The sequence below is a fragment of the Malaclemys terrapin genome, chromosome 13, assembly GCF_027887155.1.
Source record: "Malaclemys terrapin pileata isolate rMalTer1 chromosome 13, rMalTer1.hap1, whole genome shotgun sequence".
Classification (NCBI taxonomy): domain Eukaryota; kingdom Metazoa; phylum Chordata; order Testudines; family Emydidae; genus Malaclemys; species Malaclemys terrapin.
The window spans coordinates 1,858,497-1,873,179 of record NC_071517.1 but is presented as its reverse complement, the minus strand read 5'-3'; the positions used below and the strand labels follow the sequence as shown (position 1 = coordinate 1,873,179).

At 46.5% G+C, this 14,683-nt stretch overlaps 1 protein-coding gene across 4 annotated transcripts in view; it reads left to right on the top strand.

Moving 5' to 3' along the window:
- The window catches only part of TBC1D16 (TBC1 domain family member 16), a 41,896-nt gene that overhangs the window by 14,871 nt on the left and 12,342 nt on the right, over nt 1-14,683 (top strand). The gene's annotated exons all lie outside the window — the stretch shown is intronic.

Genomic DNA, 14,683 nt, shown 5'->3' with positions numbered 1-14,683 from the left:
AGATGAGATGCGATAAATCGATCCCCGAGAGATCGATTTCTACCCAAGGATCCGGGCGGGTAGTGTAGACTAGTCCTAAGTGATACTTGCATGTTAGTTAATCACTTTTCTCAGGAAGCCCCAGGACCCATTAAGCCCTGGATGGGGGGCAAAGGGGGAGGTAGCGAGGGCCTGGTGGGATGGATGTGGGGCCGGGGAAGGCAGCAGGGGCCCGGGGCAATGGGGGTGGGTGATGAGCCCCACTGTTGTGTGGCTAGAGCCAGGGCCTGGTATCTGCTGCCATGTGGCCAGGACCGGGGCTCAGTGGCCGCAGCCAGAACCTGGAGCTGGGGACAGGAACTGTGTGGCTGGAGCCAGGGATTGGAGCCACAGCTGGAGATGTGGGTCAGCGCCCAGGGCTGGTACCTGCTGCTGCACAGCCAGAACCTGGAGCTGGGGGCCAGAGCCCAGGAGTGCATGGCTGGAGCCAGGAGTCAGCGCTGCCGCTGTGAGGCTGGAGACAACGCTCACTGCTGTGTGGCCAGGACAAGGGGTCAGCACCCAAGGCCAGTTCCCACTACTGCGTGGCCGGAGCCCAGGACCAGAGCTGTGGGTCAGCGCCTGCTGCTGCACAGCTGGGGCAGGGGGTCAGTGCCAGGGGCTAGGGCCATGTGGCTGGAGTCCGGGGCCAGAGGCCTACTGAAGCTCCACGGCTGGAGCCGGGGGCTGGCGCCCAAAGCCCCGTGTTTGGAGCTAGCTGCCATGCAGCTGGGACTGGGGGTCGGCGCCTATGGCCAGCACCTGCCACTGCGTGGCCAGAGCCTGGGTCTGGAATCAGAGGCCGGAGGCTGAAGCCTCACAGGCAGAAGCCAGGGTCGTGTGGCCAGAGCCGGGGGGGAGGAAGAGGGTCAGTACCCGCTGCCCTGTGGTCAGAACCTGAGGCCGCATGGCCAGGTTCCTGAAGTCCCGCTGCTGGAGCCTGCCACCCAAACCCCCTCCTCCAACGTGGGTCAAGAACTCACCTTGCTCTTGCAGCGTTGTGCCCCCCCTCTCTCCAGAGGCAGTGCAGGGCGCCGCATCCAGGAGCAATAAGGAGGGCGGGGGAGGGGCCGATGCTTCGCTCCCATCACCACCCAGGAGGCTGTCATGGGTGGACGAAAAGCCCCTGGTGGCCACATGCAGCTACGGTGTCCACATTTGAGAAATGTTGATCTAGATGGGATCCGGTCCTCCTCGGGAGTGCCTGTTTGGGGATGAGGACGACACCTTGGCACTGAATTAATGACTCGAATGCTCCTGCATCCTTGCTGTACATTGCACTAGTACTGGACAATATTTCATGTCTGTCTGGCCTGTATTCTCTGTAGTCACTCCCACCCTTCAGCCGTGGTGGGGCTGTATGTGCCACAGTCTCGAGGCACAACTAGGCTAATGTAAGGATACCGCTGTGATTTAAAACTGCCCTGGAAACTGGGTTCACATCATCCTTTGTCTCTCAAAAATGCCCAGAATTTATGCAAACTTGTAGGTTGGACGGATTTTGCCACTTTCCTTTATGGGATGATCTGAAACCCTGAAAACAGCCAGGGCTTATAAAGGAAGTGCCACGTCAATTGTAAGTCTAGCTGCACTCCCAGAGCCACTGCATGAAGATCCAGTGGTCTGAGCAGTTCATGCGCACTCTGCATTTGGTCTGTACCGTAAGTAACTGCAGGTCTCCAAGGTTGTCCAGGATTGAGCTGTAGATTGGATCAATGGAATGTGATTAAATAAAAGCTCTAGAGTAGTGCAGCAGCATGCAGCTGTCTGGCATGTGTGATCCATCCTGCTGGTGAGGGCACCTTCATGTGGCCACAGGGTTGTACTGCATGCAGGTGCATGACATGCCCAGAGCAGATTTAGCATGGTTCTTCAGGTCACATGGAAGAACTGGGTTAGTCTGAAAACTTGTGCATCTTCACATGGTATCCTGCACTGTCCCTTGCCCCTTTTGACAGTCAGCACGTTGTTGGATTTCTTACGCTACATACAGTATTTGGGATTAAAGTGAAGCTGTTAAACATATTTTGAAAAACACTTCCCCTATTAATAACACACACAACACTTTGGATTATTAAATATCACCATTTTTAATAATCTAACTTGGTTCTGCACGTTTACTCCATGTCCTTCGCTCAGCTTGAATGATGAAAATAGATTTGTTGGCTGCACTTGTTATCAGGAGGTTTCCAGTTATTTTCATGTTCAAGTTCTTTCACCCTAGCACAGTGCTGCAATGTCTAGGATTTTACATGCGTTATTGCATTTTCTTCCATGGGGGGGCGGTTAAAGTTCCATAGTCTTGATGGATCTTAAAAAATGGAAACACCTCAGTTAGTCTTGAACGTGTAAAAGCTTCTTTTTAAACAAAGCCTACAGCTGTCAGCTGGAGCCTATAGGAACTGGCTCTACCCCTTTGAAAGAAGTGACGCTACTAAGATGACATTCCAGTTTCTCTTTTAGAAAGCCGTTTTCTGTCAGGACAATGTCTGCATAAACCTATGAGGAATTTGCATTTATTTTCAATGCTTGTAGTCATTTGGTGATGACATCTCTGCTCCTGGCATTACACAGAACTGTTGCAAAAAAAACATCATGTTGTAAGGTTGCCCAGGCCAAATCTCGGGTTGAATTTGGCCTAAAATGTAGGCTTCTTAAAAGCAGGTTCTCACAAAACCTAAGTTCAAGGAAAGTGCATCCATTAATACTTCTCAGTTTCAGTGGAAAGTTTTAAAAACAAAAAATATTTCTTCAATTTTACCTGTTTAATGTATATGCTCTTCTGTAACACTCGTCACTACAGTACGTCTTCCAACAATTGACTTAATCCCACAGATTGAAGTAGGAATGAATGATCCCCGTTTTACAGATGGGGACGGAAGTACAGTGAGATCGTGTTGCACCCAAACTCTGAGCCCACAGCTCAGAAATCCTGGTCCAGTGCCTTAGCCACAAGACTGTTTTCTAAACAGAGCTGCATTTTGCAAGGGCTCTAGACCCTGAGAGTCAAATTGACTAGACAGAGACCACAAACAGTTAAAATTTCACCTCCCAACTGAAATTCAAAAAATAAACAAATAGTGAAAAGTCAGAGTTTTCAAATTCGTTCAGCATTAGTCATCTCAGGCAGAGATAGTGATAAGGAAGGAACATGATTCATTTTAACTTTGTTTTGCCTCTGAATTGCCACAGCATTTCTTACAGGGCCTGTCAATTAATCTAGCTCGCGTGAGCCATCTGGTGGCTAACCCAAAGTACTTCTGCCGATCGTTCAAAAAAGCAGTGGCGACCTTTTAAAGACACTGCTGAAACAGGCATGTTTCCTTATCTGACACTGATTTAAGAAGCCTTTGGCAATGCAAGTGGCACTGGCAGGTGACTTGCAGCAGATCAATAAAACATGGATATTTCATTGTTTGGGGTTGACAGGCTTCTGTCTAATCCATCAGTTCGTATGGCACCTTGCTCCTCACTGTGGCACTGTCTTAAAGCACACTCCCTGAAAACTGCTAACTAAAATTTTCCATGGGAAACTTTTTGAAAATCTTGTTAGGCAGCATTCTCCTGTGTGCTTTCTGCATTTGCTCCCTGTTTTTGTTCCTAGAGTGTCATGCATGAAAATGGGCTCCTTGTTTCTGAATTTCCTCTGCTGGCTGTTCCCTATCTGAGTCAGAATGAGAGAGTAGATAAAATTCCCATTGTTGGCAGACGCATTCTTTTCTGAAGAGGAATAAATGTCTCCCGTTATCATTTTTTTTCCCTTCCCTTGGTTTTGGGTTGTTTTCATGAAGATTCTGTGCCTTTCCTGAGATCACTTCACAAAGCCAAAGGGATACATGTCACAGGTTCTGTCCAATCACAGTCCCCCCACAGCAGTCAGTGAATGTGATGTTGTTTAGGTGAGGTGTTAGGAATAAGCAGCAGGTGCCCCCAGACTCCTTAGAACTCCGATGAACTGGGCGAAACACTTGCTCATCCAGAAGTGATGGGTGTGATGCCATAATTATTGGGTAAAAGTCTATGGCCTGTGCAGGAATTACTGGGCGAGGTTTTCTGGCCTGTGTTGTACAGGGAATTGGACTGGGAGATCACGGTGATCCATTTGGGCCTTAAAATGGATGAAACCCAGAGAGGGTGGGAGGGAGGGAGTCTCAGAATGTATAAAGTGCACAGGCTGGATGCATTCTGGGCAAGGATTGCTTCAGGAGGTTTCATTGAAGCGAAGATTTAACAGGAGAGACGGAATCTCCAAGTCATTGCCGAGGCTGGGCAGAACACGTTTCACATAAGGAGTACAGTGCATCTTTCAAATGCAGCCGCCTTAAAGCATGCAGCCTGGAGCGTCCCTGTGATAACACAGCCTCATGCTAAGGAAGACCCTACAGTAATGTGCTGGTGTGTGCAGAATGGGAGTGGGGAGGGAGAGGAATAGGTTAGAGGCATTTTAGCTTCAGCGTGAACCTTTAAACAGCAAACTGATTTTTTTAAATGACTGTAAATTAGGAAAAGTGCCCAGTGTTAAATAAACTGTTTGCTTCTCAGTTTGCAGGGCTGTCAGGAATCCCATGGAGTGGTTGATGCTTTCACCTGAGTTGCAAAATTCCTCAGGCTAATAGTGAGGGGGAAAGTGGACTCCTTTCTGTACACATTCTCAGCTCCCTTTTGGTGGAGCCTGGCACCTGCTCTTGTGTGAGGTGCTCTCGTGAATTTGGGGAGCTGCTCTCTGCTCAGACTGCCAGTGCTCTCCGTATTCACATGCCTACAGGGAGATGTTTAGTGCAGGAGCTGCCAAAAATAATGATAGTTCTTTAAGGGACTTCATTTGGTGGTGGCAGCATTGGAATTGTTTTAAACTAGTTCTCTTCTTCCTTTCCTCCCCTGTTCCTCATCCCCTGCCACTCCACCATTATTCCTGGGTTAGATGTCGGGGAATGTTGTCTCATCTTTCAAAGGGAACTGAGTCGGGACTCCTGGGTTCTGATCCGAGCTCTGCCCTGACTTATTGTGTGGCCATGGGCAAGTTACTTAGCCTCCATTTCCCTGGCAATAAAGATGGGTTTATTGTATCTCCCTTCATCCTAGTGGTTGAGTCGCATTTGACTCTTCTATACAATGTCTTTTAGCCAAAGTTCTCAATGTTGCTTTAACTGATGGTTAGGCCAGTTCTGGACTGTTGAGTTGTTGCTGGATTTTGTGCTGTGTGTTGTAGCTGGGATTTTCTGTGCCTTGCCACAATAACTCCCAGTTAACGGCAGGTTCCCCTAGTAATGGATGGCAGCAATACTAGAAAATTTCCACACTTGTGATGAGCTGCAGTCACTGGAGCTTGCAAAGCAACTTGAAACTGGTTGTGGGGACAGTTGTTGGCCTCAGTTCTCACTGACTTAAAGATGGAGTGGCCATACCGTGGAATTGTCTCCAGTGGATTGCATGGGTGGAATTCAAGGCAACAATTAGCTATGCAATTAGAACTCAGTTACCAATTCTGCTGATGCATGAGTCGGAATATACTCCAGTTCACCCTTCCATCGCTGTGTGTGTGTGCTGTGCAGGACTGGCAAAAATATCTAGTGTTCTATGTTAGCCACTGAAAGCAGCAGATCTGACTCTGACACACACCCATCAGATTGCATCTGTAAGAAGCTGCCGTTTTTACACAGCCAGTTTTCATAGTAGAACTGCGCTGTAGCTTAGTTCTTGGAGGTCCTAGACAGACATAAGTTCAGAGAGGAAACAAAACTCTTCTCTCAGACAGTCTGGGGGGAACACACAACTCAAGGAAAAGGCTCCTCGGGAGTCCTGCTTGATGCAATTTTTACAGATTTGTTGCACATCCTGTTGTTAAGCCTCTTCCCTGGGATTTAATCAATACGCTGTTTGGTGAGCGGGGGAGCTGCCGAGTGACTGAGGCCAGCTGCTGGAGCTGGTGGTAACAGAGTGCAGTGTTGCATCATGTTGTTTTGGCAGCTCACCTGAGAGGCTTGTTGCTGTTCAGGCCTCTGCAGAATAAAGAAAAAGCAAAAATTACAGGACAAATGAGCTGAAATGAATGAGAATTGGCAGAATCTCTGAAGTCTGCAGGGGGCTGGGCTTCATCTTCCTGGATTGAAGCCCCAGCCTCACTGCTACAAATTCTTACAATTGTGGGGACTGATCTCTGTATTCAAACCCTCCTGCAACCTATTGCAGCATCTTGTGTCATGGACGTAAGCCTTGGGGATGAGCCTGTGGGGAAGGGCAGCTGGCTGCCAAGCTTCCGCTGCTTTGGGTGCTTCTCGCTCCCCAGCGTGTCACCCTGGAACTTGCTGGAGTTTACAAGTAAAACCTCCGTCTGAAGAACAAGTAGCTCCATCCCCACTCAGGACCTCTGCAGAAATATCCAGAAGCTGTTGCTCCACTGAAATTACAGCCTTTTTATTTTTCTCTCCCTTTGATTTGGAGAGGTGTTGAACAGAGTCAAGTGCTTGGAAGAGTTTGGCTAATAATAATACCAGCTCTTCTAGCGCATTTCCTCCATAGATCTCAGAACCCTTTAAAAAGGTCAGTCTCGTTATCCCCGTTTTACAGATGGGGAAACTGAGGCACAAGGCAGTGAGGTGACTTGCCCCTGGTCACTCAGAAGGTGAGCGGCAGAGCTGGAAGTATAACCCAGATCTCCCAAGTCCCAGTCCAGTGTTCTAGCCACTAGTCAACACTGCCTCCCCACTGGCTAACCTGCAGCAATTAGTGGTGGTGCTCCGGGCAATAACACCAAGAAGGTGGGACAAATCCAAGAGAGGGAAAGGCTAGAAGGCTCCATCTTGCCCTGTATAAATATTTAAACAGCAGGAGGATTAATTTGGGCAGACCTTTTTTTCACTTGGATTTGCTGCCGGATTTCTGTAGAAGAGAACAGATTGACAACTTCTAACTGAACATCATTGAGAGAGGGGAGGGACTCTTAGCTTGAGACTTTAGTTAAGGAATGTGCAGAAAGAGCAGATGAGCTCCTAAGAAATACAGGTCCTGTGCACATGCCAAAAGCCTTAATAAAGCATCGGGCAAGAAGACCAGAACCCCGAGGAGATGCCAGCGGACTGCCTGGCATGCCTTCCAAAGCTTTTCCGGAGATGTCAGCAGCTCATTTAAAAATAGCTCTAACTCTGGCTTTGAAAATTAACTTTGTCTCTTCACAATTAACACACTTGCTTTGAATGAGCAGATTGTGTGGTGACCAGGTTTTCAGCCCCTTTGTGTTTTCCCTCTGCCATCTTTGTCCCAAAGGCTCTGCTGAGAGGCAGTTCCCAAGGAGACACTTCACTCACCGAGGGCATCTCTGGAAACCAACCAGACTCTGCCCCAGCCCTTGGCTCTAAAGTTGCCTTGGCCTTGGCGGTTAGCCCTGACGGGTGGAGGGAATTCAAAGTGTCCATTACCAGTGCCAGAGGGTCGAATGCACATTGCGTGTTGGCGAGCACGCTGGCGAGTTCTCGGCGGCGCGGGGGGTGGGGGGAGCATGTCGATCTGCTGCCCTGCACTATAATGCCTGTCTGCCCAGAGTTTGGCAGCAAATGCCAGCCTGTGCCTAAAATAATGAAAACTAGTGCTTTATTTTTAATGGCCCTTTTAAAAAACAAATACTGCCCCTGTAGGTTAGCTGTAGAAGTCAGCAAGCAGAGGTCTTTGTGTGACCAGCAGATGGCAGACTTTTCCCAGCACAGCCAAAGCAAGGTGAACTGGCTTCTGCCTGAGATGTGCGCGATCTGCTCAGCTCCTCCCCACACCTGCTTCTCTCATACACGGAAATGTAACCAATATGATCATTTGAGAGGCAAGAAAATGATGCATGTCACTAGAGTGGGGCCAAGCCGGTGCCTGTCAGAATTAGGCTCCAAGTTTTAGCTACCTTCCAGCATGGCCCATCTGCTGCTTACCTTTGTTCTCAGCAGCTGGAGGAACATCCTGTCTCACTCTCTGTGTAACCATCACTGCTGCTCACATCCACCTTCGAACTAATGCAGAGAGCTGGCCCTGCCTCTCCGTCAGGAAGATCACCTGCACACACCATCTCTTGGTGGATCAAAGAAAACCTTGCGTAAAGCGCCTAGCATGGTGCTGCTGCTGCAGAACCACGTCTCGGGGGACGTGGCCTCTGACCTTTCCCCTTCTGAGAAACCAGGACTGAGAGATCTGGAGCATCTGGCTGCCTTCAGATCAAGGACAAGGGAAAAACATTTGCTTCCTTTCTCTCCTGTAAGGCACAGTGGGAGGACACACATGACACATCTAAAGGTCTTGGCTTTTAGAAGTGTTAGATATGCATTTAGGTACCAGGGTGCATTTTGAATGAGTATAGTGTACTGTTCTTAAAGTTCAGTTCTTACCCCTCGCGTCTGATGTGCGGCACCTCCTGCTATTCCGGTCCTGAGTAGAAACCACCAGTGGGGCCAGATAGCGTTATGTGAACAAATGACCAAATTATTCACTTCCATAGTACAACTGAAATGTTGAGTTCCAGTATTTGTGTTCTAAAGCCCCATGTCCTCGGAGTGACAGGTGCCTTTCCCACATGTTTGGCATATCCTAGGAAGTAAGAACCACTTAAGGAGCTTTGCTTTTCCTGCATTGCCTTCTGGCAAAATAACCTTTCCCCGGGGGCAAAAGAGATGGTGGGTCCTGTAAACATCTGAACAGGCTCAGGGAGATGTGCAGTTCTTCTGGAGTCCAAGCCATTCACGCCATGGGTGCTTTCTTCAACAAACAGCTAGTCTGTAGGAGGCATAGGTGGGATCCCACTTTAGCTAATGAAACTTCCGGCTTGTCTACATACAGCTTTTGTGGTGCTATAACTATACTGGCTTAGAAACACATTGTCATTATGAGAATAAGCTCTAAGCTCTTGCATACTGCTACGAGGGAACTGCACCACTTTAACTGTATCTGTTTCTAAAGCGATAGAGCAGTACAAAAACAGTGAGTAGACTACTCCTTACTAAAGCAGATCCATGTTTGTCAGCAAAAGGAGCAAATTTGGATCCCCTTGAGGGGTCCAATGGGGCCATGTGCACAGTTGCCCATAGGAGGAGCGGAAACCATGTGGTGCTATTGGATCCCACAAGGATGTGCTTTGAGAAGCCGAGCCTGCTAGGTGGGATTAGGAAAGGGCAGCTGTACCAGCTTGTTGTAAGAGGCCTTACAATAAAATGAGTTTTTCCAGGTAATTGGTGGTACTATGATTGTTAGTTGTGTTATGGTGACACCCAGAGACCCTAATCCAGACTGGCGATAAAACTGGTCTTGTGAGGGAGGATTGCTTTACCTGAGCCAGAACAACAAGGGTCCTTTCTAAATGTACAGCGGCAACATAGCTATCACCTTGGCTAGTCCTTGCAATAATAACAATATTAAGCACTTACAATAGCCCTCCACAACAACCTTTTAGTCAGCTGTCCTCTCCCCCCCCCCCCCCACCTCCCCTTCTGCCACCTCAGAGAAACGTTTCCCCCTGGGAAGTCGCTCACATTGTTTTGTAATGGCAGTAAGATTCTCTCCGGGTGAGGCTGGCTGTGCTAACTTTGGGGCAGCCGCAGCACAGAGCCTGGAGAGTTGATCTGACAGTAGAAAGTCCTTCTGAATTCCTATTTCATTGCTTGGAGCCAAGAATATAAGAACAGAGATAATTTTCGGGGCTTTCAAGGGGCTGGGGTTTTGAAGGCTTGTTTGTAATTAGCCTAATTAGTTGACAGTTTTATTTTTGCCTGGATGGAACTGTGGGGAAAAAAAACCAACACCAGAATAATCCATTGATTTAAAAAAAAAAAAAAAAAAAAAAAAAAAAATTCCTAAGAACTCTCCCCTTTTCCAGGCTGCTGTGGGCTGAAAGGTAAATGTTCTTCTTTGGGCTTTGCTGAGAAATCACTTTTCTCATCTCAGGAACTTTGTGTTACATTTTGATTAATTTATTAATGAGTTAAAGCCCTGGCCTGAGGTGCCCCTACTCTGTATGGAATGTTGGCAAAATCTGTCATTCAGCTTTTGAAATACTTCCCTTTAAAACAAAGGTAAAGTTTACATCACTGAATAGCATAAATTATTTGTTATGTTTGGTTTTTCAGGTACTGTGTTTTTTGTTTTTTTTTTTTATTCCTAAACATCAAACTGTTATCCCTGCCACTATTACCCACTACGGAGAAAGTCTTTGCTTTGGTTTTACCTAAGCAGACTTCACCTGTTCATCAGTCTGATCTTTGGAAAAGGTTACTTGTGTTTAAAGCGTGTGTATGTGTATATTAAATTCTGCAATTTGATTGGATCCACTACAAACTCCTGATGGTTTTTCCTTCCCATTTAAATTCAAAACCATTAACTCAAGAATTGTCAATTTTTGTCTTCCTTTTGTTTATTGTATAGTAGCTAGGAGCCCTCTTGAAGATCACCCTGGTTGGTCTCATAATGCCCTTATTGCCAGCCAGAACCACTCTGCTTCCCTCCAACTCACTACTAGTTCATCACGGTAAGAATTAGTAGACAACAAAGCCTCCAGTGTAGTTAGCCCTCTTGCTCGACTGTTTCTATTGCGCTCGGGCAGGAAAGGAGCACCCCTGTACTGCTGTGGAGGGAGCTGCTTTCTCAGCCTTGCAGATTTGCTTTTACATAAAAAGATTCTGGGTGATAAGGCACCGGCTGCAATGTGTGTTCTCCCGAGCTCTGAGCAATCTGCGTGTTCAGAGAGGAAAAGCTGCTGGAGAGAAATGTGCACTTAGACCAAACTAAACTGTTTGATCTTTGCTCCTCAGGAACAAACATATTGTGCTGATCAAAAGGCAGAGTGGCACAGTCAGGTTTCCTTTCGTCCTTTTTGCTGCACTGTACTGACACGCTTTGTCATGCTTGTGTTCGTGATGTTTAACACTAAGGCAAAACCCCATCTCTGATCTTACTGCTAGGCTTTGACTACACTACACAGCTGTGTCGCTAAGAGTCGGGCAGTGTAGCTGCTGTTTGTCGGCACTTTTGCCAACAAAATACTTACACCCCCAACCTGTGGCATTTGTGTTGTCGACAGGAGAGCGCTCCTGCAGACAATGCGCTGTTCACACTGACACTTGCCACGGCAAAACTTTTGTCTTTCGGGGGGCGGGGAGACTTTAGCACCTCTGAATGACAAAACTTTTGTCATTCAATTGCCAGTGTAGCCCTAGCCTTAGTGTCTCGTGGGCAGAGGAAAGGGAAGGGAGACTGTAAAAGCTGCTGCCTTCTCCTGTGGTCTGTGCAGATGAAGTGATCTAGTTGCAAGGCATCATTCTTTGTTTCTCTCCCTGTTTGGTGAGGAGCAGATGCCAGTGCAGTCAAAATATAAACCGCTCGTGCTCTGAACCTGTTTAATAATAACACAGCTTTTAAAAGTGTTGTTGAATCCACCCCCTAGCACTGAGTTTCAATGGGAAAAAATATTTTTCATAATCATTTATTTTCCCTTTACGCTGCGCTAAGCAAAGCCCATTTGTCAGTAGTGTCGTGCTCCAACTTGGTCTCCGATGACCTCTGCAGCTGTGATTGGCAGCCACTCTTGTCAGGAAAGAACTTACGCTTGTAAGCTAGGACTGAGCAGAACAAATGCCATAGGACAGCTTCAGCTCCCTCGAGGACAAAGGCTAAAAAGGTGAAAGAAGTGCAATTACAGGAGGTTTCCAGCACAGAAAGTTAATTAGCTACTAAATAGCATTTAGCGCAGTTCAGTGTGGGGAAATTTATGTTTCGAAAGCAAACAGATCAATGGAAAGCTTATGGAACAAGGTTTCAGAAAATCCACGTTGGCGTTTGAGCACTTTGCTGTGATGTCTTATGAAGTCTCTCTACCAAAGACAATGTGGATTTACCTAGTGAGTGATTTTTTTTCAGGGTAGCAGCCGTGTTAGTCTGTATCCTCAAAAAGAACAGGAGTACTTGTGGCACCTTAGAGACTAACAAATTTATTAGCGCATAAGCTTTCGTGGGCTACAGCCCACTTCTTCGGATGCATATAGAGTGAAACATATATTGAGGAGAAATATATACACACATACAGAGAGCATGAACAGGTGGGAGTTGTCTTACCAACTCTGAGAGAGACTGACAGTCTGCTGTTTCCCCACATGCTCACATGTGTGTCCTTGTGTGTCTATGTATGTTTATTTTGACATAAACTTAAAAAATCAAAGTAAAGAAAATAATTATTAACCATTTGCAGAGATCAGTGTGAACTGAATCTGCACAAGTGTTTTGAGATTATGCAAAGCTTTTTGGATCTGTTCCAGATCTTATCAGCCTAAGGATGACCTTAGTGCAGGTTTTAACCTAGTTACTACTCCCTGCCAACCAGGTCTGAATGAATTTTTAAAAAATTGCGGAGACACCATCTTGTGGCTCTGTTTCAGTGAGAGTTTTGTGACAGTTGTTTTAGCATTTCCAGAACAGTGTGCCCATCAGAGTTCTGGAGTCCTTCCTCTGAGCACTGTTCCCAACCAGCAAAAGTATGAAGTCAGGTCTGATTCGTTTCTGATTACTAATCTGTCCCCACTGCATATCTCGCATTTATAATTTCATTAACAATTTTTACCGACTTGCCACTGTATCGTTCATAAAAGACACATTTTATCAAAACAGTTGCTCTTGGGTTCCTGGTGTCTGAGGCCATTCACCTGGGCTTGAGAGTTACTACATCCAGTCTTTGGAAGCTGGTTCAGGATGTCTGGGGGCTGTTACTAGTAACTGGCTGATTTGCAACGATAGGTACCATAGACACTGCAGCCAGTGATACTGCCACGAGATTCTTTACCTCATTAGAAGGACCTAGAGAGCAGGCTGGGAAGGGAGAGGAGCCGGTAGGCGGAGCCACCAGATACTTTGGTGGGGATTGGGGCTCTTGGTGGGGAATGGGGATGGTTTTACTCAGACCTGCCACCAGACACTCATCTGTCATGATACTCCCCTCATGTTTGGAGCTGACACTCCACAAGGAAAGTTTCAGGCTAGAGGGGTGGGGATGGGTTGGACGCCTACAAGAAACCAGCCATCCAGAGATTGGTCGTAACAAGAGAATAGATTGGAATCCAGTGGTGCGTTGTGTCAGCCTCTGTAACCACACAATCGTATTATGGTAACCTCTGTCACCCTTCCCTCTCTGTTACACTTGTTACACCTTCAAGTTAGCCCCTGCCTCAAAGAGCTTATGAACTATCTTCGGTGTGTTTGTGGAAGGCCTTGCACAGTGGGGCCCTGATCCTGGTTAGGAACTTCGGGTGTTACCACAACAGAACTAAATCTGGCTTTATATCGCACTACGCTGTTGGTGTCTGTGTGCTTTACAAGACGGTGAGTAGTGGTATGTTCTGCTGACATCATGTGCCCAAAACTAGCTCACGCGTAGCTTTGGACTGGGTGGTTGCCTTGCATAGTCTGTCCCGAAGGGTTTTGGATACAGAAATGGGTGGAATGTGTAGGCAGTTAATCACTAATTACTCAAGAGAAAATACTTGTGGCAGTGCATCACCACCTGATATTTCTAACTAACAAGAAGGAGGCTTGTTTTGAGGCAGAGGAGCAAAGAGACTTAAGGAAGGAGAAGAAGCTTAAGTGAAATCATGAATGTGTCTGTTCCAATGGGTTTCCTGCCTTAGGTTTTGCTAATGCTGCTGAAAAAGTGTTTGGTTTTTCTCCAAGTCGTTACATCACATGGACCATAGCACTGGTTTTGACTTGTTTTGACTGCAGTGTGTTGCAAATCAAGTGTATCTCTCTAATGATTGGATCCTATAAGCTAATATCTCCCTGGAATGTTTCTTCGGCTACTTACTTGTGCTGTTCTTGAAGAGGGCAGTCTGGTGCAAGGCTCAGATCTAACAGATCTGGAAATTCTCTACTGACGTCCATGGCTTTTGTGGGGTAGTTATAGATGACTCCCAAAAAACAAACTAAACTAACACTGTACCTCTAATATTCAGTCACTGCAAAGGAAAAAAGCAGTCTGAACATTAGATCACTGTTCAAATTGTTACAAAACTATGACGTCTTTTCAGATGCGTTCATCATTGGGATGTACAAAGGAGACAGCATTTATGCTTCTAAACATAAAACATGGAATTGTTTTTTCTTAATTACTAGTCCATGTATAATCTGAATTGTTGTTGAATATTTTTGGTATTTTATATACAGTACATCATCTGTCCTGTCATGTCTATTAATGTGTGCATTTACCAGCTCCTCTGTTCTCTCTTCGTAGAAGGGGGCCGTGTGTGAGTGTGTCTCCTCGTTACTGTTCGTATTCTAAAACAATACAAACATTTCAGAGTCTCCCTTGACTGCACACTTTTGCTGCATGTTGAGGCTCTAAGTTGTTGCTCATTGGTTTTTGTAGTCCAGAGGTGGTAAATCCACAAATGCTCTCTGCTTCAGGTCTCCTTTACTGAAGTTGGTTACATGTTCAAAGTTGTTTCCAGCTGAAATGCCTTCTAAAAACCAGTGACTAATTGCTGTTTGTAAACACTGTTTCTCAGGGTACGTCTATACTTACCAGCTAGTTCAGCGGCAAGCAATCGATCTTCTGGGATCGATTTATCGTGTCTTGTCTAGACGCGATAAATCGATCCCAGAAGTGCTCGCTGTCGATGCCGGTAATCCTGCTCTGCGAGAGGAGTAGGCGGAGTCG